Here is a 26,701-nt window from a genome sequence, read left to right on the forward strand (position 1 = left end):
AGTGATGGTGCAGTTGATTCCTCTCCGGAACAACAGCATGTAACCAGTGCAGAAAACCAATGAGGAAATTACATTAGAGAGAAAAAAATAGAAGCTTAAAGATATTTACAGGCAAATTAAAGAGTTCCCCAAATGACACCCTGGACCATATTGCCAAGGTAAGCTCTGTGTCAAGGAAATGTAATTTGAAACGAATTTGGGGAGAGATGCTTGAATTGCTACTTCTTATGAATGATCTTATTAACAAGCACTGGAAGGCAGGTTAGTAGGTTGTGTCTGGAGATCTCTGACCAGATTCGGCTGCTGGCATTTTGTGATATAAATGTTTGTCTAACTTCCCAGTACCCGGTGCTCTTTGCATCCATTCTTACGCTAAGCTGACGCTTGTGCATGGTAAGAAGCGGAAGGAAAGAAAGAAGGGAAGCAAAGAGGAGTACATATGGGTAGGATAGACGTGGGACCGTCAGCAAAGAGAAATCTGGAGAACTCTCTTCCCCTACTGCTTCCTGTTTCTCCTCAGAGCCAGTGAAGGAGGAGGTGGGGCAGAGCTGTGTCCTGGGAGATCAAAATAAGGAGCGCCATAGTAACAGCAAACATTTTCCAGAAATTGTTCTGTCAGGTACAGTTGACCCTCGTTATTCACAGATTCCATACTTGCAAGTTCCCCTCCTTGCTAAAATTTATTTGTAGCTCCTAAATCAATACTCAAAGTGCTTTCACAGTCATTTGCAGACATGCACAGAGAAGTGAAATATTTGAGTACCCAACACTCATGTTCCCAGCCAAGGTCAATCAAAGGCAACAGTGGTCTTGTTGGAGCTTTCATACTATAAGGAAATATCCTTTTGTGCTCTATGTAGTGCCATGTTTTTTGCATTTTTGTGCTTTTTGCTGGTGATTTTGCTGTTTCACATGACCCCCAAGCATAGTCCTGAAATGCTGTCTACTGATCCTAAGGGCAAGAAGGCTGTGATGTGTGTTAGACAAGCTTCGCTCAGACATGAGTTACAGCACTGTTAGCCATGAGCTCAGCGTTCATGAAGCAACAATACATATTTTAAAAGAAGTCTTTAAGTAGAAACTCACATAAATCTGGGTTATCTATTGATCCATTGATGAAAGTGTTGTGACCAGAGGCCGGCAGGAATCTAACCTGTATTTCTCTCAGGAGTGATGCTTCACTACAGTGGTCCCCCCTTATCCATTGGGGGACACGTTCCAAGACCCCTAGTGGATGCCCGAAACCATGGATAGCACCAAATCCTAGATATACTATGTTGTTTCCTACGCATACATACCTATGATAAAGTTTAATTTGTAAATTAGACATGATAACTTCTCTTTGGAATATCTGGATTGCTAGCATCCCTACTCTTGCACTTTGGGCCACATTATTAAGTAAAATAAGGGTGACTTGAACACAAGCACTGCGACACCAGGAGAGTCGGTCTGATAACCGAGATGGCTACTAAGTGACTAACGGGTGAGTAGGGTATACAGAGTGGATACGCTGGACAAAGGGGTGATTCACGTCCTGGGTGGGACAGAGTGGGACAGGGCAAGGTTTCCTCACGCCGCTCAGAATGGTGCACTATTTAAAACTTATAAATTATTTCTGGAATTTTCCATTTAATATTTTCACACTGCTGTTGACCGATGATAACTGAAACTGTAGAAAGTAAAACCATGGATAAGAGGGGACTGCTGTAGTCCCTGACTCAGTGTTTGCAGTGACTTTACAGAGCATAACTGTTACAAATAATGAGAACTGACTGTATTATTTTATTTTTGATTCCTGAGTTTTTCCCACCCCCATCCTGGCCCCTGGTGCTGGGAGGCCAATGGGGCAACAGTTCAGTATTCACTAACTCAGTGCCTGCGGTGACTATGGAGCATGACTATGGCAAATAATGAGAACTGCCTGTGCTCCACAGTTAGTATTTTATATAACCCACATTGGTAACTCTGTAAGATATGGACTATTATTACTAAGGCTTGCGAGTTGAGGAAATGAGGTTTAGTGGGGTGAAATGACTTGCCCAAGGTAATCACAGAGCCACTCATTGTTGGCACCAGGATTCAAACCCAGGTAGTCTGACTCCAGAGCCCATCCGTGTACCCTCTGAGCTATAGCACCTGTCATCCATCCACCTTCCCATTCCTCCTGGGTGGAGTGATGGACATGATGGGGACGAAGGCTGGTGAGCGGCTGCAGTGACACCAGACCAGGGCTTCTTAACTTCTTTGTGCCACAGATTCCTTTGGCAGGCTGGTAAAGCCTGTGGCCTCCTTGGCAGAACAACGTTTTTAATCTCTTAATATAAAGCACTTAGGGTTACAAAAGAAATCAACTTTATTGAAATACATCTATCAGATACTAAAATGTTCTGTGGCATAATAATATATGTGCTTATTTATTAACGCATTCAATAATAAGATCTTGCAGAGGTCCTAATAAGTACTCTAATTGTGAAGTATTGATTAGTGTAACCAATATCTTCAACTACTGTAATGTGATACGAAGATGTTGTTTCTCCTGGTGACAAAGTCACAGTTCCCGTGCATACCCCACTGCGGCGTTTGTAAACACCCAAGTGAAGGAAATGCTAAATTTCAGTTACAGGTTTGCAAAACAGATCCTGTGCTCCATCCTCCCACCAACGCACATTCCTTTCCCTGAGAATTCTTCCCACGCGTGCCTTGGTTAAGGACCCTTGCACCAGCCAGCGTCACGCCTGACTGAGGAGGCTAAGGGGTGGGGGATGCATGTGAAGTTTTTCGGCTTAGGAATCATTGTTTCTATCTTAACTAGTCCATCAGGGGATAGAATGGTTTTAGGCTAGGGTGCTCTCATTCCTCTACTCCTTAATTTACACCGTAGAGTGTGAAAGACTAGAGTGGATTAGGAGTGAGCGGGCTGGGAGGGATTTCCTACCTATTTAACACTTAGGATCTGAGAAGGATTTCCAGAATAACATCAAGTGTTAGCAGGAGGAGAAGCGAGAAGGCCAAAGGTTGCTAAATCCTTCTTTCCTGGATGTGAGGTGAGAAAACCACCTCAGACTATACACACACAATTCGCAGGGATGACTGTGTCTGCAAGCAAACTCTTTAACAAAAAACAAACACCTGTGCCAATGGTCTCGGCTCACTATTGTAACTCCAGGTTCTTACAGATTGCTCACAATGAAGATTGTTTTTGTTGTTGTTGTTTTTAAAGATTTTTTTTCCTTTTTCTCCCCAAAGCCCCCCAGTACCTAGTTGTGTATTTTTAGTTGTGGGTCCTTCTAGTTGTGGCATGTGGGACGCCGCCTCAGCATGGCTTGGTAAGCGGTGCCATGTCTGCGCCCAGGATTCGAACCAGCGAAACGCTGGGCCGCTGAAGCGGAGCGCGCGAACTTAACCACTTGGCCACGGGGCCTGCCCCTGAAGACTGGTTTTTAAAGGGCAGCAATTTTCATGGAGTGCTGACAAATACAAAATTAATATAACTCTTAAAGAGTAACATGGATTCCTCATGTATCTGAACCCCTAACAGTGAAGACTGTTGAGTAAACTGCACAATTCTGGTGTTTGGCTGGATGTCACGATTCAAGAAAGCTGAGGAAGGTGGTCAGGATGTATGTTACACTCCCCTGAGGCCGGGCCGGGGAGTGAGTGCTGAATTCTTGGCCCTGATCAAAAAGGCAGAACAGAATCTTAGATCGGGATAAGCAAATTAAAAGAAAATTCTGGTTTAGAGGAGCCCAGTAGGATTGCATGTCATCTTTCTAGCCGATGTGAGAAGAGTCACGAATTTAATGGAATTACGAGCTCTGCACTTGAGTTAACTCGAACGTGAAATAAATTGATAGCAAGTATCCAAGAAAATTGAATTCCCTGAGCATCTGCAAACACAGAGTTGCCAGTGGCATCTAGCTTGGAAGGCTGGAGTGTTTTGCAAACCACATCTAAAAAGCAGAGGAGAGACAACCTATCTCCATTTCCTACTCAAATGCCTCTCTTTTCTCAAAAAATTAAATCGAACAGTTCTGGTCTGCTTTTGTTCAAGAGATAGGAATTTGGGAGATCATAGAGAAATAGATCCATGTTTAAGTGATTTTTAGCACCACGCAAAACAATGGTGAAGATAAAACTAAAATATATACTTTTAAACTATTTACTTTACGTAAACTGTGTAGGCAAGCGATATGATATCCAAAAAAATGAACTTTTACCTTTTACCTCCATTAAAAAAAGAAAGAGAAAAATGGGAAGCAGTCTGAGAAGTAAATGAAGGTTTTGCTCCTCTCCCAGCCCTCCTTGTCCGTAAGACTGGGAGGAGGAGTCCACCAGGCAGCCTTCCAGGAGTGTGGAGTCACGGTTTGGAGCTGACGGAGCACAGATGTGACAGGAGGTCTCCTGAGGGTGCTGGGTGACAGCCAGCAGCAGTTGCAGAAGCAAGTGCCATCCTCGGGAACACAAACAGGACTGAGCCAGGACAGCACCGCCAGCTACTCCTCCAGGGTATGCTGCACTGGAAACTCTTCCTAAGCAAGCATCTTTGTTTAATTACGAGTAATGTGGGGGCCTGAGCAAGGACAGGAGTAGAGGACAGCAGCAGAGACGAATATACACTTCAACACGGAGCTAGGAAAGGACAGACTTTCCAAAGCCAAGAGAAAAGGGGACTTTACAGCAGTCTTCATAAACAAATGGCTTTAATCCAGAGGATGAAGAGGAGAACAGAAGCAAGAGTGAACAACTTGTACACCCCAGACCAGAGAAGAGCCCACTTCTGGCTGGGAAAAAATGCTCTCTTTTGCTCAGAGCATATCCTAAAGTAGGGGAACACCTCCAGGGAAAACCCAGTTGCTGGGGCTTCATGAACAAGGGCCTGAAACAATACTTTGACTTCAAGACATCAGCTTCTGACAGTGTGTTTCATCCTCCCTGACTGTGACACCTGCAATCCTGCCATCCTCTGCTGGTGGTTCCTGAATGACCACCAGAATAGGACTCTCGGAGGCTGAAAGCTGCTTCTGGGGAAGAACAGAATAGGTGAGTGAGAAGGGGCAAGGAAGAAGAGAAGAAGGAGTGTCCCCAGGCATTTTCCAGTTCAAAAGTGACCACAGAGCCCCCAGGGCAACTCTAGAACTCTGGAATCTGGGATACAGAGAAAATAAATTTATCAATTTTCGTTGTTGTTGTTGTGAGGAAGATTGGCCCTGAGCTAACATCTGTGCCACTCTTCATCTATTTTGTATGTGGGATGCCGCCACCGCATGGCTTGATGAGCGGTATGTAGGTCCACACCCGGGATCCGAACCTACAAAACCCAGGCCCCCAAAGTGTAGCATGTGAACTTAACCATCAGACCATGGGGCCAGCCCCTAAATTTATCAGTTTTTAATTATTAAACCGGATCTTTCCTTAAATACATTTATGTGTTTAGTCCTAATCTGGGAATGGCCCTCGATGCTCCCTGTCCCCAACCTGAATTCCTCATAAAGGCACATGTGAGAAGGTGTGTTACAGGGCAATGCCAGTCCAATGACACATTCCTGGGGAATCTGGGAATGCCCTGTGACAGACTTTAACCGTGTTTATATTTTCACTTTTATGATAATCTTAAAGATGTTAATGAAAATGTATTTGGAGAATCTCAATGGCGACCCATTAACCCCAAATGTCAAAATGCAGCATTTGCCTCTGGGTTTACCATCCTCTGAGTGCCAAGCTGTGCTGCTCCTTCCATAGCTGCTTTAAGTTTGCTAAGAGCAAAAGAACCCAAGCAAGCAAAATACCCAGGTGAAGAGTCATAGCAGCAAAGATTAAATGTCACAACAGCAGCTGCCCATCTCAGTCAGAGTAAAAGCCAAGTCCTTCCCAGCCCTCCTTTCCTCGCCATCAGTTCTCCCTCTCGGACCTCAACTCCCACTCCTCCCTGCTTCATTCTGCTACAGCCACGCTGGCCCTCAGTCAAAACCAAGGACTCTTCCACAGCCGGACTTTGCCGGTGTTCCCTCTGCCTGCAACACGCTTCCCTCAGAACACAGGGCTCCCTCGCCTTCTTCAAAACTTTGCTCAGATATCACCTCCTGGTTTAGTTAAAACTGCAGCCCTCAACCCACCAGCACTTCCATTCACCCTTCCCCTGCTCAATGTTTCCTTTCCATAGCACTGACATTCTAACTATAATATAATTTACTCTTGTTGTTAGGTTTATTGTTTACTCTCTAGAACAGAGGTCAGCAAACTATAGCCCTCCAAGCAAATCTGGCCCCCAACTTGTTATTGCAAACAAAATTTTACTGGAACACGGCCACACTCATTCATTCATCTATGGCTATATCTGTGGCTGTTTTGACACTACAATGGCAGAGCTGAGTAGTTGTGACAGAGAACGTATGGCACACAAAGAAGAAAAGATTTACTCTCTGGACTTTTCCAGAAAAAGTTTGCCAACCCCTGGTCTAGAATATAAATTCTACAAGGACAGGAAATTGATCTGTTCATTGATGTATCCAAAGCACCCATCACATAGTAAGTACTCAATAAATATTTGTAGAAGAAATGAACGACTGGTGTCTTCGAGGTACAAGTGTTTTGCTTTTGTGTATGTTTTGTTTTGGTAGCTTAAGTAGAGAAAAGTGGGAAAAACTGAGTCACCACACCACACACTTCAGATCGCACATGGAAAGCAAACAGCTCTGTGAGTACCTTTTAGGTTTATAAAGATTAAGAAAACACTGGGTATTTATGAAAACCTCTTTCCCCATTCAAAGGGGTCTGTATACCCCTCAAGTCTGAGAAGCACAGGGATAAGGAGCTGGATCTGTGGAACAGGTCAACAAAGATTGCTCTTGGTGACTATGACAGTGGTGAAGACAAATCACAATATCGCCTAGATTTCCAGGAGTCTTCTCATTTGTCCCCTTGTTCCCATAAGTACAGCTGCACTTCTAAGGTTCTGTGTCTTAATGCCTGGTTCACAGAAAATGTTTCCCAGGGGAAAAGAGAGTCTCCAGAAGAGGGAAACTCCTGGTCCCAGTCTCAAGACTGGAGGAGAGAAGGGGCTGGTGCTAGTAGATTCCAACCTCTCCTGTATCTTGAATCCAGGAGAAGAATCAGGAAAATGCTTCAGTTTCATTTCTTCTGAAGTACTGAGGATATGTCTTCAAGTCTCACAGAACCAAGGAATTATTCTAGAACATAGCAGCAGGAAGGAACCACAGATATCGTGTAAACCAACATGTTCATCTCCCAGAAAAAGTGTGGTTCAAAAACTTGCCCAAAGTTAAATTGCCTTTGTGACAGTCAGGCCTAGTGTCCCAAACTTCTGTCTCCTGACCAGCGCTCTGCCTGCGATGCTCCCCCATCTTCTCAGAGGAACCAGAGAGCCTTATTCAGTGACTAGTGCCTCCATCCCACTTTTCTGGCACAGGGCTTTACAGCTTGGGGCTGCAATTCCCATAACTCCAGTTCAAGAAGCAGGCTAGGAGGCCACCTCCTGCCCACTGAGATCTTGCAGTGTCTGGTAGCAGCTTAGCTATGCATCCAAGTTAGCCTACGCCTACAGACAAACATTCATATCACCAAACAGTCACAAAGGGGCTTTTAAAAAAACTCCTATCCGCTTTATAGGTCACCACTGCTGCCATCAGCATTGTCATAGCAGCAGCAGCAGCAGCAGCATCCACTGCTTTAGAGGAGGGTTATTTTCATTTCACCTGATGAATAAATAAGAATTACATCTGCAGGAGGCGGGGAACATCCTCCAGGTACATGGTGATCTATCAGTAAGAAAACTCAGGAGTCAAACAGCTCTGCATCTGACCGACTGCCAGGTCACTGAGGCTCTGTGCACGTCAGGGGTTGGCGTGGAAATCTCTTAAGGGCCCTTCAAATGCCTCCTGGCCTAGGAAATACACCATAGGAGGCAGAACTCCAGAAGACGGTTTCACCATGAGACTAGAATTAAGGAAAAACTTGCTTCATTAGTATTAGTCCTTTTTTGTCTTAGAACATGCTGATGACCTAAGCCTTCACTCCTAGAGATCTGCACAATGTCATATGTGGTTTGAGTCTAGTTTTCACAGAAGCCGAAGTGACTGACCTCTTGAGACTGCACTCCAGGTCTGGAGGAAGCAATGAGCAATTCCAATTTGCCTTTAAACTATTTTTGAAAGTTCCCAAGGATTGTCATTTTTCTGATTTTATTCTTTTAATCAAGACTAAAAAATTTTTTAAGCTGCTGCAAAGGATTCCTTCCTTAAAGTCCTCTTAAATAAATTCCTTTTATCTAAAGATTATTGCTTGTATGATTAATGAATTTCCATCTTAATGCATATTGAACAAGTGGTAAATCTGCAAGTGAGAGAATAATTCAGGAACTATAAGATAGAAAAGTCACTTGAAAATAAGGAAGAAAGGGAGTTATAGTGACTCATGTACTATGGGCATGAAACAGGTGCGTGTATTAGAAAATTACCTGGTTTCTAACCAAGAAAGCTGTTTTCCCTTCGGCAATAAATGGAACCTTTTGGTACTTTGGCAAAGACATTTAGAAAAAAATACATTTCCATTCATTAAGAGCTAAAATTTGTGGGTTTTTTCTTGTCCGTAATTTCTCTCTGTGTATCTTTTTCTTTTCAAAATCAATTTTTAGTTTCACCACTAATACAGAAATCCATTCTCTTTGCTCAAAATTAGACCATCACGATATATTTTGCTCCACACTCAAACCAACTCCCTTTCATTATTCCCAATGATAACTAATATTATGATATTTTGAGCATTATTACCCAACTTTTAAAAATACTTTTACATCCACATGGATATACACATAGAAAATATATTGCATTCTTCTGTGTGTTTTATGACATTTATAGTTACTATCATGTTTCATTCTGCCACATGTTTTTTTAACTGAGAAATATTTTTGAGATATAGACATTTTGAAATGCAGATAGAAAATAGATAAAAAGATAGATCTCAGGTAGTCTTCTGAGTGCTGTTTACTTGTCCATTATAAGCAAATTCTACATTTTATTTATCCATCCTCTACGGATGGACATTAGGCTGTTTCTAAGTTTTTGCTGTTATAATGATATAGAGAACATTCTTATTCATCATATCTATGTGACTCCATGTTTCTACTTCTCTAGAAAAGACATTTAGAAGCTGAGTTTGTAGGTCATAGGGAAAGTTACAGTGTTATTAGGGCCCATTGAATTGCCCTCCCCAGTAGCTGAAGCCATTTCTCCTCCCATCAGTAGTGTGTGAGCTCTCCTTCCCTGACCTCGCCAGCTCTTCGTGCTCTCACACTGTTCAGTTCTTCGATGATCTGATGGATGGGAAATCATACTTCATTAGCGTTTTCATTTGCATTCCCCTAGTTATTAGTGAGACTGAGCATCATTTCAATTATTGACCCATTCTGATGTTCATCTTCTGTGGACTGAATGCTTACACTTCTCCTTTTTCCATTTCTTAGTTTGTCTTTTTATTATTGATGGGTAGGAGTTCTTTACATATTCTTCCATTACACCTTCTCCCAGAATTTAACTGGTTTCATGTTGTCTTTGTGACCCAGAAGTTTTAAATGCTGGTATCATTATTTTTAACAATATTTGCCCTTTATAGCCCTTTTGTGTGTATTTTGTTGAAGGAACTGTCTCTACTCCAAGGTTATGCAGATATCCTTTGACATTTTTTAATTAATAATTTTAATTAATAAATTTAAAGTTTCTTTTTTCATGTTTGGGTCTTTAATTCATGGGATATGTATATTGGTTATGGACGAACTCTAATTTTACTCTGTTTCGTAAGGCTCACCCCTTGGAAAATCCCATTTATTGACTCATCTATTCTTTCCCAACTGTTGGAAAAGCCATCAATCACATACTCTATTTTCTTCCACAGCAAAAAAAGTCTTCTGCTCTTCCACTGGCTGTGGGAGCTATAACCCTCCTGACCTCAGGTTCTAAAGTGAGGAACAGCTGGACTGCATTAAACATTCTCCCTTGAAGCTTAAACAGACTATAAAGGCAAATGTCACAATATTTCATATGCCTTACTTTTCATTCCCCATAAATATTTTATTGTTAAAAATGGAGACTCACCTTGGTTTCTAATACTGTTCTCCAATAAAAGCACCTAGGGCTCCTTGGAGAAATGGCTGACTCTAGGACTAGAGCAGGAAACAACAAAATGCGCCTAGAGCACCTTATAGCACCAGGAAGTAAGGAAATGCTCAAAACAACCACCACAACAAAAATCCCACACACATGATGGAGATAAGTCAAAGTGACACCAGGGGCTAACTGAAAGAGCTCCCAGTGGACAAAGCCAGGACAATTTGAGCAAGCAAATAAATAGTGCTGCATTGTAACCCAAAGTATAAAATAAATATATGAGTCCATACTGACATACATAAATGATTGAATAAATCAATAAATGGGGGAGGAGAGACAATTCTCCCTTGCAGAAGAAATCCAAATGATTTATGTAAATACCCCACCTTCAAGGAGGTGGGGCACAACTCCCCATTCCTTATGCGAGGGCTGCGCACAGTGACATCTTTCTCAAGGACAGTATGGAAATGGGGGAAAAGGGTTACTTTATGGTGGGGAGACCTGATAAACACTCCCTCAGCCAGGTGATCAAGGCCAACATCAACAGTGGTAAGTCACGCTGGCAGCATGTACTCTTGATATGACGTGATGAAAAGGGCCTATGTGGTTTTCCTCTCCAAACCCATAACCCCTAACATGAGAAAAACATCAGACAAATCCCAACCGAGGGACATTCTACAAAATACCTGCTCAGCACTCCTCAAAACTGTCCAGGTCATCAAAAGCAAGGAAAGTCTGAGGAACTGTCATGGCCAAGAGGAGCTAAGGAGACACAACATCTGAAGGTGATGTGGTGTCCTGGATGGGATCCTGGAGAAGAAAAAGGACCTTAGGGAATAACTAAGGAAATGTGAATACAGTACGCACTAATATTAATAATAATGCATCTATATTGGTCCATCAATTGTGACCAAGGTAATGTATGATGTTGATAGTAGGGGAACTGGGTGTGGGGTGTTTGGGAACTCTGTTATACTACACCATTTTCCCGTAAATCTAAAACTATTCTAAAATAAAGAGCTTATTTAAGCAAAATGGAGAGATGTAAGACTATCTTTTCATGCCATGACATCACTGAGAGACAGGCTGAGAATCCCATGGCCAGGAGCACACCTGGTCCCCAGGCAGAGGCTGGCCCTCCTGCAGGACGAGGCGATGTGTGCTTCTCAGCATGTGGAACAAACACATTTACTTGAACCAGTTGGCCACTCTTTCGCCGCTCTTCCAAGCCTTCAGAAATTTAGGACAGCTAGACGATGAGAGCCAGCACGGTAGATGATGGATACACCAAAATAATAACAATCCAGTACTTATTTCCTCCAAGATGGGGGATCAGAAGGTTCATGCAAGAGATTTTAAATACATACAGCAGTATGTAGAGTGTAATGAATCTATAGTTCTGCCATCTTGCTTGCTAAACTGTTTTCTTTTCCACTACATGAGAGAAAGACCTCTTAAACCTTAGGACCTACAAAAAATTGACTACCAACGGTAACCCTGTGCCTACTACATCAGTCATACTCCTGACGGCCTCTGTAAGCCTCAGTTTTCTTGAGCATAAAATAGGAACAGTACCCACCCTGTCTACCTGCCAGGGTGTTTGTGAGGAAACAGAAGGACTATTTAGGTAAAAACTCTTGGATTCTTACAAAGCACAATACAAATGAAAACCTTCAATAGCAGGACTGGCAACAACTATGACAAAAGCCATTCATTTAATATTGGAAATCCAATTTCCAACATTTGAGGCATGAATAAATGAACAGAATGTACTACTGCCTGTTCTATGTTTTCCAGAGCTTATTCAGTAAGTATTGCTTGTTTATCAAGTGGTGTTCGAGAACAGAGATGCCACCTGCATTACTAGCCTTCCCTTCTACATTAAGAAAAATGTTCCCGAACTCACATAAGGTCTTGACATGTCACAAAGCATGATTAAGTCTCTGAAAGTGCAAACACTTTGAGGTTGGCAGATTTCTCCCTTGCTGCTCATCTTGATCCCGCAGGCCAACCGCAGGCAACATCTTCAAAAGAAAGTGGTTTTATCCAGGGCTTTGTCACGTGGCCACACAGATTTTAGGGCCCAACTCGCCAGTCTGGGCTCTATTTTCAAGAAGGGAACTTCTGCAAGGATCGAGTTCTCTGGGCTCCCGTCTCCTGGCTTACGAATTGTTCCTTCTCTTTGTGTCTTCCTAAATGAAAGCATCAGCCCTGGAGGGGAATGTCATCCTCACTGTCAAATAGTAGCAGCCATCCTCCCTTGATGCCAATTACAGCATCAACAGCCGGAGGAAGCAGAGCTCACCGTGAATAAAGAAATTAGCATCCCTGACAAGTCCTCAGCCACTCTGGCCCGTCCCCCACAGGCTCGGACAAAGGTCCAACTTCGAAGCTTCATTTATAAGCTAGATAATGTGCTACTTCACTTTTCCACGATAAAACTCAGAAACAGTTGGATTTTTAAATTTCCATTTGCAGTGAATTCAGACCCTTCTCAGCTTCTGTTCCATTACCATTTTTGGTCACAGAGGGGCACTCAACAGTTGCTTTTGCAGTTTAATCCAGAAATCAATAGCATTCCTCAGACACAGCAATGGCTTACAGAAGCATCTCCTGTTTGATGTGATGGGTGTTCCCACGTCTTTCTTAATAATTGTTTATGACATCAGGATGTCAATAAGTACACTGCCAATTTCAGATAGCCCTGCTAACCAGCAATATGGCTCCTGCCATTGCCTAAAATTGGGAACAAAGGTAGGCTGTTTTCATATTAATAACACACCAAACCTAAATCTAAAGGAAATCAAAGGGAAAGGCAAAGACTTAAATTGCATCTTTACCTTCTGAGTTGGACTGCAATCCTAATTAACTATATATCTGCTTATTAAATCAAGAATAGGAAGCTGTTTTTCACCAAAGAAATGGAAAGCAGCCCATGATCTCTCCTATTTACATACATGGATTTTTTGCTGAGTTAGAACCTCTGCCATTCACTGTGAGCATTCATATTCACTTTTAAATCTTTAAATATCCTAGTTACCTAGAGACGAGAGTTTTTGTGATTAAGAGGATATATTTTGTGCTTTTATAAACAAAGGGCTTTGCTAGGAAAACTGTCACATTGTGTGTGAGTATATAGGGGTTATTCTCATTATAAAAGGACTCTTATTTAAAAGAGGAATCATATCCTAAATGTTGAAATATTTTCATTAATTTATTCATCCATTTCAACTAATCTTTAGCATCTGCCAGTGTCTGGTATAGAGATGCTGTGAGGGACACAGAGAGATAAAGACACTAACCTTGTCTGCGTGGATTTTAAAGTCTGGAAAGGAAAGGTATGTAAATAAAAACACTGTGAGGCAGTACACACACGAATGGAGATAAGAACAGCACAGGAGAAGAGCACAGGAGGTCTCGGGCACCTGCAGGGCAGAGGCAGCCTCTGAGCTGGGTGCTGGCGGACAGGGTCTCAGTAGGCAGGAGTGATGGGAGACGTGGCAGCCTCAGCAGAGCAGACGCTGCAGACAAGAAGCAGAACAAGCCAAGACACAATGCAGGAACACTAAGGCTGTGCTGAGAGGTCAGCAAACTGACTTGCTGAGCTAGAGAGCAGAATCCGCATACGGAATAGCAGAGACAAGCGTTGGGATGGCACCAAGCACCAGTGTAAGGAACCTAGGCTCCGGGCTCTAAGAAGGAAGGAGCTCCTGGAGGGTGAGGTGTAGTGAAAGAACATGATCATAGCTGCTCTGGGGAAAGTGCTCCCGAATTATGCTTAATGGACGGATGGGGGCAGGCGAGAGATGAACACAGGGTGACGAGTCCTGAAATCTTTGAAAAAGAAGGCCAAGAAGAGTAAGAGTGTTCAGAATCTGTGTCATGAATGATCATCCAGAATTGGTGCTAAAATATCCTGCAGTTCACACCCTAAGTCAGTGGGTAAACAGGACTCAGAGTGGAAAAAGTGGAATCACCCCAACTTGTCTAGGAACACAGTTCAGATAAAGGGGGTCCCGTGGGTTGCATCCACCCCCTCTGTCTTCTCTCCCCAGACTTGAGGCCAGGAACTGTAAGGCATACCCAAATCTCTACTGCCTACTATGTGGTAATAATGGAACAATGAGAAGACTGATAGCTGCCATCTTTAGTGAGCACCAGGCTAAAAGGCTTTGCCTAATTATCTTACTTAACTGTATCCATAATCCTAGAAAGCAGACACCACAGGGGCCCATTCTCTAGATGAAGAAACTGTCTGGCACCCAGTAGGCTCATACTTGCTAAATATTTGTTCAATTGCTCATCATTCATAAGTAGCAAAATGGTCATTTAAGGACACCCCAACAAGAAGCACTGTATTTTCCACTATCAGCAGATACTAGGCGTTTCTTTTTCATTTTATTTATTTATTTTTCCAGCTTTACTGAGATATAATTGACAAATAAAAATTGTATATATTTAAGATGTAGAATGTGACATTCTTTTGTATGCATACATTGTGAAATGATTATCACAACCAAGTTAATTACCATTTTCATCATCTCGTATAGTTACCACCTTTTTGTGTGTGTCATGAGAACCCTTAAGACCTACTCTCAGCAAATTTCAAGTATACAATACAGTATTATTAACTATAGTCACCATGCTGTATATCAGATTTCAGAACTTATTTGTCCTGCTGGACTGACACTTTGCACCCTTTGACCAACGTCTCCCCAACCACTCTCTGCTTTTATGAGTTCAATATTTTTAGATTCCACACATAAAAGATACCGTGTAGTATTTGCCTTTCTGTGATTAGATGTTCCTCTAAATCCTGTCTCTAAAACTGTTGGATACAGTAGACACTAGCCATGTGTAGCTATTTAAATTAAAATTAAATGCAACTTAAAATTCAGTTTCTCAGTAAAACTAGCCACATCTTAAGTGCCCAGTAGTCACGTGTGACTCCTGGTTGCGGACCTGGACAGTAAAGATATGGAACACTTTCATCACCGCAGAAAGTTCCTTTAGACAGCACTGCTCTATATTTCCTGGGGAAATACTTTCCTAAGTAGAAAGTCACTGCTCTAGTCAGGCATAGCATCTCCTCCGAAGATTCCTCCACATTCCACCCCAGTTACGTTCCACTATTTCAGCAAATGGCTGTTTTGCATCTGTTCTCCATCAGGTATGAGACTAAGTGTGGGGGACACAAAGCAAAGTCAAACATCATTTTTGCCCTGAAGGAGTTTACAGCCTGGTAGAGGAAGAAGAGCTATATTAATTATAATTAGATGTTTCATATTTGCAACACATATGACAAAACATAGTTATCCAAAATCTACAAGGCACGGGAAACTACTGCAGTGGGAGGATAACTGAATGTGGGGTATTCATAGCACAGAATACTACAGAGCAGCTTAAATGACGGGACCAGAACTACACATGTCAACATGGGTAAATCACAAAGTCAAAATATGGAGGGAAAAATAAGATTGCAAAACAATGTTTATACTGGGATATATTAAAATTTAAAGACAGAATAACAGTATATGTTGTTTATGGATATGCATATCTATCCATAAAGCATTAGTTTTTTAATTAAAAACTGACTTAAAGCAAATATGAGCATGTCAGCAGTTATCCATCCCCAACTCAAACTATTATATTTCTCAAAATAAAAGAAGGAAGTGAAGGAGCACAGAAAAAGAGAAAAGAAAAGAATGTGGATGATGGTGGAAGAAGGAATCGTGCGCACACAGGACAGAAAGGAGGGGGAGCTTCGTGGTGAGGGTAGGAGGATCAAGCAAGGCTTAAAGTGGGGGAGAGGAGACACTAACATGAATCATGAAAGACAAATCAAGTGGCAACAAACAGCAAGACAAAGATTAGAAGTGTGAAGCAGCACGGTGTTCTGGGAAACCCCAAAGCAGTGAGTTGGCCTTGAGGCAAAGCAGAGGTGGGTGTGCTGCAAGCTACCGCAGAGGTAGCTGGCGGCTGAGTCACTGGTGATCTTAAATACTCCCCTACACATCTGGCCCCTTACCCTGTGGGGCCCACTGAAGCATATTAGGCTGTAGGACGGCAGGACAATTACATTAGAGACCGTCCACTGCAGGGTCTGCAAAGGCCACAGAGACAGTGCAGCTCTCTGCCCTTCTGCAGCAATCACACAACTCAGAGTGGAGATGGTTGAAAGTCGGAAAGGAGAGCAGACCAGGCAAGGAAAGCAAAGGTGAAGAGGACTGGAGAATGCGCCCAGTGAATTCTTCAAGGTTCCACTCCAATGTCACTGCACAGCTATCCCTGGAATTAACCTGCAGAGAGCTATGCCAGTTATTGTCTCTCAGCTCCAAATTGAGCTCCTTCACTTGGCTCTGTGACAATGGACAGGATGAATTCATTTAAATATTTCTCTGGTGCAGTGAGCACAAGGTTAAGCTTTCTCAGTAGAGGGTGCTAAGAGACCCCGCAGGAAGAAAGGACTTCTCTCCCTGATTCCAGGGCTGCACTGTTGGTCAGCAGTGTGGCCGTGAGGACATGGAGGGGCGAGGTGCCCTGTCGTCCCAGGCATACCCCAGAACACGAGGTCTGTCTGCAACCTGGTGGCCCTGGCCCAGCCTGGTGATTTCCTTCCTGCAGACCTTTCTGCACAGACCTGCCTGCACCAGTGCCCAGACTTCCTGTGCCTGTCTGCCTCCATCCAGGAGGTCTGTCTCCTGAGGCTCTCCCAGCACACATACTGGGTATTCCCGCCTTCCGCCCAACCTGGTACCTTCACTTCCTCTGCACACCCGTGCAAGCTCTAGCTTGCCTGTGCCCTGGAGGGTTGCTTCTTGCTCGGCCAACGACTGTGGACCACCCCTAGCCCTGGCAAACCAGCAAGCTTCTCTGCCACCAGGGGGCTGCAGCCAAACCTTCTCTGATGAGGTATGCCCTTCAGGCTTGGGGAGGGGATCTCTATCCTAGTTCATCCTTCCTTGGATTCTCCCCCTCAGCCCTCGGGTACCCTGTGCAGTTTTCTTACATCTTACAGTTCCATTTGCATCACAGCTTAATAATTTCTATATTAAACTGCCCTGTTTAAATCCCTGTGTGGTTTCTGTCTCCTGATAGGACCAGACTGATATCGGAGCTTTTAAATTATAGTTCTATGTAACAATTGCTATTTTGATGCCATTTGTCTGCCCACTAGACTGTGAGCCCCTTGAAGGCAGGGACCATCTTTTATTCCAGGAATATAACAAAAGGGAGGGGGGCTGGTGGGTCTCAGATGCCAGTCACAAGAGGCATTGGAAGGACACGGGTCTTGGCAAAAGTCATCCCCATGTAGAAGTCAGGAGAGAGGCTATAAACACGTTCCTCTGCCCTGGCAGCACTTTACCCCGCTATGCCATTATCTGTCTCATCTTCGGATGCAGTGTGCCTCACTCAGCACCTCATTCACAGCAAATGCTTAACAGAACTTTGCAGCAAATGGTCAGAGCGCTTTACATAGGGTGGCATCCCGTCCTTCCTCAGTGGCAAAAATAGAGAATCACAAAAAATGTGCCCTGGTTCTTTATACAACCCCCCAGGCTTCCCTAGGAATGGAATCACTGAGAAGCTAAGTAACCAAACAGAAGTATTGGTCTTATTCTGTGTAAGCCTAACTTTATACAGTGTTCCGTAAGTTTATATGTTAAAATGTACAGCCTTTAAATTTCACTGAACAAAAGAATCCTGAAGCCCCAAAAGTTTAGGCAACAATCACGACCAGGAACAGCAGAACCACAACCCGGGAAGGCAGTGGCGCTTAGACCGGTGAGCCGGGGGTGCAGGGTTGCCCCATACTGGGTCAAACCCCATTCCAAAAGCCTTGTGGTGGCACATGTCTGCACAACCAGCATGAGTGTGGCAGGAGCCCACAAATTCCCCCAAGTCCTTATCTTCCCTGAGGATCTCTCTTGGCTCACCCTTCCTCACTGAATTGACTATCCTTCCAAATTGACACTAGATGGGCTGAGTACTAGAGTGTGCGTGTGTGTGCACGTGTGTGTGTGTGTGTGTGTGTGTGTGTACACATTGATAAAAAGCTCCATCTGCTCAACGATGACAATTAAATGCCCACAGGTGAAGACAATTCGATTTAGTCCGGCTGAAAACTCTGTGCAGGCATTCAGAATGGAGCGCGGGTAAGGAAAACTTCGTTTGCCTTCCTCTTCTCTCAGGCTATGCTATTCCTAAAGCACCCAGAAAGAAATGCCAGAAAAATGTGCAGCAATGGGGGTTTACCAGGAGGCTGCAGATGCTGGACTCAGCGGAGGCACCAGTCCCGTCCGCCAGCGCTGGCCCCTGCATTACAGCCTTGCTCCTTGCTACGGGAGGGATGCAGTCACAGACAAGGCCCGTCCCACGACTCATGGACTTCGGAACCTGGTGACCTCGTGAGCAGAGGGCTGCAGTTCCCTGCTGTTACACATGTGCTGTTTACCAGGGCTCAGCAGGGAAGCTTTATCTTCCCCTTCTCTTCGGTTGTTGGTACCCTGAGACTCGTCAAAGAAAAGCCTCCACCCTCAGGGCATCAGAAAGTATTTAAGAGCAACTCAGATGGTGACTGCCTGGCTGATTTTATCACAGACCAAAGCAGCATCCCCATCAAAGGTCCACAATCAGTCTCAACACAAGTGGCGAATCCAGGCACACTTGACACTTCATTTAAAATAAATGGCCCTCCCATGTATACGCAGGCTGCTGCGCCAGCCAGGCCCGGGTTCATCCAGCTCATCAGGGGCTCCCACCCTCCTGTTCCCACAGCTTTACCGCGCACTGTTACTCCCTGCCTGATTCCCTCGTCTCCTCACCAGATCATTCTCCACTCTTAGAAACACTGGTTGCAAATCCTTACTCCCTGAACCCCTGTATCTCTATATCTGGCTTTGTCCAAGGTGAAAAAAAACGTGTATATGGGTACGTTTTAGATATATTCTTAGTATTGAGTTCTAGACTAATTTTTATCCCATATCACCCATTAATAATGATGATGATAGTGATGATGATAATGGCTAATATTTATTGGGCATTTGCCATGTGGCTGATACTGTGCTAACTAAGCATTTTACACACATTAGCTTGTTTAATCCTCTCAATGACTCTGAGGTAGACCATTCTATTTTTAGAAATATGACATCTGAGGTTTGTAGAGAGTAAGGAATTTGCACAAGAACACACCACTAGAAAGTGAAGGTGCAGGGACTCAGACCCAGGTGAGCTCTCTCCAGAGCCTGCCTTCTTCCCAATAGCGCAGAACATACTTTTATATTTGAGGGATTTTTTTTTTTTTTAAAGATTGACACCTGAGCTAACATCTGTTGCCAATCTTCTTTTTTTCCTTCTTCTTCTTCTTCTCCCCAAAGCCCCCCAATACATAGCTGTATATTCTAATTGTAGGTCCCTCTAGTTGCGGCATGTGAGACACTGCCTCAGCATGGCTGGATGAGCAGTGCTAGATCTGCACCCGGGATCTGAACCAGCGAAATCCGGGGCCGCCGAAGCAGAGCATGCAAACTTAACCACTCAGCCACAGGCCAGCCGCAATTTGGGGGATTTTTTTTTAAGAGTTAGAAGAACCTTAGAAACCACCTCTTCCAAAGTCTTCCATTTTACAGATGAGGAAATTGAGGCCCAGGACACTGCCTTCCCGAGTCACACAGGGGTTAGAGGTTGAACCTGGGCTCCAACCACATCATTTAATTCCCCTAAAGTGCTGGATGGCATTGTGGGAGGAGAAGAAAGAAGGATAAAGAAGCCTGATGAATTCCCTTCGGCTGAGCAGGCTCTTCAAATGAAAGCCAAGAAGGAGAAAGGCAGATCGCTTCCATTCTGGATCCCAAATTAACCAGGGCGCAGTGGTTTCAGAAACCGGCCATGTGCTTCTCCAGGAGGAGTAACTGATACACCACATTCTGCTATATTTGTAGAGAGGCTGAAGAGTGCTGTGGTTAAGAGCTTGCACTCTGGAGTCACAGCAACCTGAGTATAAACCCTTACTCTACTTCTTATGAGGTCTGCCACCTTGGATAACCTTCCTCATTCTCAGTTTTCTCATCTGCAAAGTGGGGATGGTAAGAGTACATGCCTCAAAATGTTCTTAAAAAGTGTCAAAGATCATGCACTTAGCACCATGCCTGGTTCCTAGAAAGGGCTCATAAAAGTCTGTCTATCGTTATTAGCAATATTATTACTACTAACTTCTCCACTGGCTGTCTCTGCATGGTGGTGTGGACAGGGGCTGACACTGTGGCAAGACAAATCCACTGAAAGTAACAAATGTTTCACATCTGTGAGGGACGTGGCCTTTGACTCCACTTCTCAGACTTCACGGTGACAATTAAATACCCTTCCCCCACGGCCACACGGAGGCACAATTACTTTCTATTTGTCACTCTGGTAACCAGGCAACTGACAGTCTTTCACACAATGAAAATGTTCCAAATGCTTCACTCTGAATCACTTTAGCAGGCGGCAGGTCGGGCAGCTGAGTCATCTATGCTTCCTGAGAGGTACAATTAGGGACCACGGGTTTCGGCAGAACCACTAATCATTCCTCAGGTATCAGCTAAGCTGAGAGCAGATGCAGAATCCCCAGTGCAGACGAACTCCACGCTGACTCAGGGCCCAGGAGCAGAGCTGGGCAGGAGGCAATGTGTTGTTGAGAATAAACCCTGGACTAGACTTCAAAAGGCTGGCTCTGCTCTCCACTCTGCCCCAGCTGAGCCGTGCAATCCTAGACAAGTCATTTAACGGTACCTGTAAAATGACGGAATTAGAGTAGAGAACCTCTCAAAGGGCCTCTTAGTCTTAATCTCTATGATTAAGTCAGAATGGCGATTTGCATGGGAAAAATCCATTACAGTCTGCCTTTCAGATTTAGAAGAGATTTTTGATCAATCTACTATAAACAAACCCAGGCCTTAGAGCTAGTGGGCTGGGGCTTCAAAGCAAGTCCTCACAAGGTTAAAGACAGAAGATCTTCAAATTCAACACATTTATTCCTCTTCCAAGGGTGAGTCTGCCTTCTCCCACTGGTCCGGAAAGACTGATCAAGTTGTGCTCACCGAGAGTTATAGAAACACATTTGGTGGGTTTGGTGATATGATCAATTGTACCCTTTGGATTTTCTTTTTCTTTCAGTTGAAGTTTGTTGCAGGCTTTGATGAGCTAAGAGCTCCCCATGTGAATAGCAAATGACGCATCAGACAAGGCACAGGCATGTCAACTGCATTCGAATGACAAAATGTATTAGTGGAAGCTTCTACAGTACAGAGAGCAAGCACCTGCGGGACATGGCTCTCAGGGATTTCCACGGGGCCCTGGAGAAGCCACGCTCTCACTTTCCCTTTCTGTCTTCTCTCCCCTGCCCTCCGTCCCACTCCTGATGCCCTGTTTTCTAAGATGCTCTTGTAATCCGCGGCCCCGCTATGGCATCCACCTAGATGAACTCTTGTAAGAAGAGGTGCATAACTAGGTTGTCAAAATGGGCTCCTAGACCAAATAAACTATTCTTTACTGATTTGACTGTGATGGAGCAAACAATCTTGAGGGAAGTGAGTGAAGGAGCGGTCCCTTCTGCCCTCTGCCCCCAGATCAGTCCTCTCACATTCCTATCCAAAGAGCACCCTGGCCGCCTGTGTCGGGATGGTCACTCACCATCATGCGGCTCAAGTATCCACTTCTGTTCTCCCACCGTCTTTACAAATCCCTTCATTTACTCTCCACAAAATTCCGAGTTCTTATCAGCACAATGGAAGCTTTAGCAATTAGCCATTAAACACTTAAAAGGAAGAGAAGTCATATTTCTTTATGTTGGGAGAATTACCAGGTTTACATTTTTATTTTATTCAACCTGGTTCCAAAAAAAATTTTGAGATACTTCATAAAAATACATAATACAGTAATATAAAATTAAATAAATAAAGGAATTAGGGCAAAGGGAAAATAAATAATAATAATTTTTTTCAAGTAGCTGCAGGCAAGATTCAGTCTTCCAAATGCACTGCAGAAAGGTTCCTGTAGGGTTGTAAAATATAGCTTACATTAGTTGTTGAGCTTCCTGGTAGCCAGAGCAAAGAAGAAAAGTATAATTAGTTAAAAGATTCATAAACTCTATAAGCAAAAAACAAATCAGCACAACTTTTCCTTAAAGATAGTCTATTTATGAGGAGGCTGAATGGTGTGGCAAAGTCCACAGCCTTCTGATGGGAGACAGCAACCCAAGAAGGAAGGAGGAACTGAACACTCCTTGGGTCAGAGTTGGCAACCAGGTTCCAACTCATAAGATCACTATAGTGACTCCCTGGAGATTCTAAGGCCATGACAGGGTTCTGTTCACAAGAAAGCAGGACACAGTAACCCATGAGGGTGCACGCATGAAAGGCAGACTCAATCCAGTGTTTGCCATCTCTCTGTAGGAGATCCACAGAATTTACCACAACTCCGCTTTTGATAAAAGAGGGGCATCAGGGAGTTCCAGATACTAGCTCTGGAAAGGACCTGGAATAGAGATGTTCAGTTTTACCACACACGGGCAAGTCCACATGCCATATCATCATCGCTACAAACCTCATCACCATCATCATTTCATAATTATTAGTAGATGCCAGTTATTGAGCAGTTACTATTTTCTAGGCATTTAATTAAACACTGCAATATCTTGTGCATATATTGTTTTGGTTAAGGAAACAGAAAACTGGATGTTAATTTCCCGATGTTCACATGGCTAATAAGTAGCAGAGTTGAGATTTGAATCCACGTCAGTTTCCTCTAAATCCTTGGCTTTAAGCTCACTTTTTTATTTAGTCTTCATTTTTTATTTAGTTTAAACACCCCTAACACTAAAAATAAAATTTGAGCGTATACTCTCAGTATATGTATATCACTTTTAAAAAAATTATCTACATTAAAGAATGAATACTATGATGTCCATTATAAAACTGATAAAATACACATATTTTATTTTTTAACTTATTTTCATTTTTTATTGAAGTATAATTGACAAACAATATCCTATTAGTCTCAGGTGTATACCATAGTTATTCGATATTTATATACATTACAAAAGGATCACCATGGTAAGTCCAGTCACCATCTGTCACCATACAAAGTTATTACAATATTATTGACTACATTTTCTAAAGGCTGAGAGAGCTGAAGATGAAATAAACTATATTTGAATTTTTTACTTTATTTACTATAAGTAGAATCTTTTACTGTCATTAACATTGTGAATATACCATTATTTTTTTTAAATCTTAGTTTACTACTTTATGACACAGTGATCCAAGATCTGATCACAAGTTAAATTTACTTTGACACTTAGGCACTCACAACCAAAAAACATATTATACAAAGATATGGTGATAAAAATGCAGCATATTTTTGGTCTTATTAAATAATGATATTCACTTTTCAATCTTACCCACCAATTAGGGAAATATTTTGTTACAATCCAGCCAGAAAATTTCTATTTTCCTTGAACTCAGTTGCAAACTAATCGAAAGGTAAGATATTTTTATATTTTTCACAAATGGGCCCAAAACCTACTGAAACTCTTCATTTGGAATATCTTTAAACTGGTTAGAGAATTTGTTTCCAAGGTTGTTTTTTAAAGTATGTAGGTATGAGTTTAATATGCAACACAACGTTTTCAACAAAAATATTTACAGAATACCAGAAACATTTAGAAACATTTAGTTTCAAAATGCTTGCTATAGACCATCAGTTCCATTTTAAAATATATTATTTTCTCACTCATTGTTAAAACATCATCTTTGCCTTAATTAGATAGTGTGTGTTTGTAATATTTGGTCTCAGTCCTTGCTGTCACAGAGAAAGTCACGATTGATAGAGCTTGCCTTTTTGTAAAAGAAAAACACAAACATAGAACATCCTTAAGTTCAACAACCTTCCTAAGTACTTTGTTAGAAGATAACCAGAGAATCTCAGTGTGGAACAAGACGTTTTCAAAGAAATTCTCTATCTCATTAATAAGGTGAAGGAAACATGCTATTTCAGTCTTGTTTTTATAAAATTAGCCAGATCCATAACTTTTAGCACTACCAAAGGGAAAAGGGAATGAATGAGGCCCCAGTGTCCACCTTGCCATGCTGTGGATGGACCTGCCCCACACTCCTCTGTGTACCCTGTGCAATCCATGATCATCTTGGCATTGCATCAAACCAATATCAAGCATGAAGTTTATAATATTAACAGCATTAGTTAAGCTTAAATTCTTTTTACGTTATAGATTAAAAATATAAACGGAAATCTAATATCTCCCTAATGCCAGTGGGTCATCTCCTTCACGCCCTGGGATAGGATTTCCATTCTTGGAGACCACTGCCCCAGACCACCATGTCCTACTGCCTCCCCATCAACCCTACTGCCCTGCTTTGCAATCACCAGGCAAACAGCCAAGTTGAAATTCTCCTTGAAAATTAAGGAGAAACTTTTGATAAGGCTTGGCAGAGTAAACCCATTTTTACCTCAATTTCTCTGGAAATTTCACTGAAATGATAGTAAAGAGATAAAAAGGGCAAAACTCCACAAGGACAGAGAGAATAGGAGAGAAATCCATAACACTCAAGAGAGTCCACATAATTTTAGAAGCAGAAAGAGAGATGGATAAATGACTTAGGAGACCAAAGAAAGCTGAATGCCTGCCTGAGGTGGAGGATGGAGAGAGTGTGTGTAGGGAGGGAAGTAAGCCAGCAAGCAAGTTTGAGTGACATGACCCCTGGAGAGTTCAGTCATTATTAGCACCAGGTGCTTCTGAAGGCAAGGGTGCAGATGGGGTAGAAAACAAAGGAATTGGTAGAAAGTCTGTATAAGACGCAGTTAGACTCCAGAGCATTGTGTAGCCAGGCAAGAACTCCGGGATGCCATGTACAGTGTGCTTAACTGAAAGTGAGGAATTAAATTCAAGTTTACATACCCAATGGTAAGACCCTGTTCGGCCTCCTTCTCCACTCATTTCCCTGAAAAAGTAGCAGCCAGATCCATATTTTTCAGGGAAAGAACTGGATGACTGCTTTCTGGAGAAACTCACTCGAACAAGAGATAGCATTTCCAGTTACTAACAGTTCGGAGTCCTTCAATGAACCACCAGATCCCCAGCCAGTGACCTTAAAGTGCAGCTTGCCATTTGATAAATCCAACCCACTCATTCGGAGCTCCCACATAGCCTTTTTACACCTTTGTCTTAAATATGAATGAAGGCAAAAATCATCAGACATTAGATGAAAAATTCTAACATTAAAGACACAGACCAAATCAAAGCAACAAAGAAAGGAATTTGGAAGAAATAGGACCAATGCAGGGAGCAGAAAAAACCCTTAAAAATGACTTTTATAATTATTAACCTTCGAGACTTTGAGAGATGGGAGGAAACTGAAAGAACAATATAAAAGTGCTCTTTAAAATTAAAATATGATACCAGGAGGAAAGAAATTAATGGAAATGTTAAAAGATAAATTTGGAGAAATCTCCCCAAAAGATAGTCATTTGGAAAATAAGAGATAAAGTGTGAGACAATTACAAGATTCATCCAGGAAATCCCACATCTGAGGAATGGGTAGCCCAAAAAGAGGAAAGCGGGAAAACTGAAGGGGAAGAAATTATCAAAGAAAGACTATTAAAGTATTTCCCAAATGTGAAAGAACACGAGTTTTCAGATTGTAAGATTCCACCAGGTAGCCATCAAAAATAACTTTAAAAGTCTCACAAGCAAGTCATAATATCAGACAAAAGTTACATCCTAAAAGCTTCCAGAGAGAAAAGGGAGATGAAAATGGAAAGATGGGTGGTCAGAAGAGCTTCAGACTTCTCGACAGCAACACTATAATCCAACTGCAATACAATGGAGAATGCCTTCAGCATTCAGAGGGAAAATGGTTTTCTACTTAGAATTCCATAGTTAGCAAATCTTTTAGTCAAGAAGAGGTTCGTAGAAAGGCAGTCTTCATACATACAAGTTCACAAAAATTCCAGCAACCTTACAGGATTTCTCAAGAAGCCACTGAAGGATGAGGTTCAACAAAAGAAGGGAGAAAACAAAGAAAGACAAAAATGAGATCAGGAAACCAGGATCTAATACAGAAGAGAAATAAAGGGAATTCTTGGGAGGAGGATGATGATGATGACAACGATGAAGACAGTGATGACAGCAATGATGATGAAGGAAAATCCCAAGAGGCCTAGAGAGTATCAGTTCAGATTGGAGCAACAGAGGGCTCCAGGAAAAAAGTAAAACAAATAGATGCTCTAGATGTTTGAACGCATAAAGAGGAGATTTTCACATCTGTTGGAGAGTGTGACTTTGCTGATAATATGTACATAAAAAATAAGCACCTGTTAAAGTGATTCAATGATAAACTTCAAGGGAAACAAGTTAAACAAGAAAGGAAATATACCCATATTACCCAAGATGGCTCGGACATACATATATTACAGCCAAGCTAATACAAAGTCTAGATATTGACCGAATATCTAGGGAAGGTAGAGAGTGTATGAGAGTTAATCCTCACTTTCTATATTTGGAAATTAAACAGTCATTTTAAAAACTG

The 26,701-nt window shown here is 42.5% G+C and overlaps 1 protein-coding gene and 1 long non-coding RNA gene across 2 annotated transcripts in view; one reads left to right on the plus strand and one right to left on the minus strand.

The window, feature by feature from the left end:
* Positions 1 to 26,701, minus strand: part of SLC35F3 (solute carrier family 35 member F3) — a 369,000-nt gene that overhangs the window by 274,735 nt on the left and 67,564 nt on the right. The window lies entirely within an intron of this gene.
* LOC139082585 (uncharacterized) lies at positions 20,567 to 21,651 on the plus strand. The gene is made up of 2 exons (XR_011538746.1): positions 20,567 to 21,144; positions 21,273 to 21,651. It is a non-coding gene; the product is annotated as an uncharacterized lncRNA (long non-coding RNA).

The sequence above is a fragment of the Equus przewalskii genome, chromosome 1 (genome assembly GCF_037783145.1).
Source record: "Equus przewalskii isolate Varuska chromosome 1, EquPr2, whole genome shotgun sequence".
Lineage (NCBI taxonomy): Eukaryota > Metazoa > Chordata > Mammalia > Perissodactyla > Equidae > Equus > Equus przewalskii.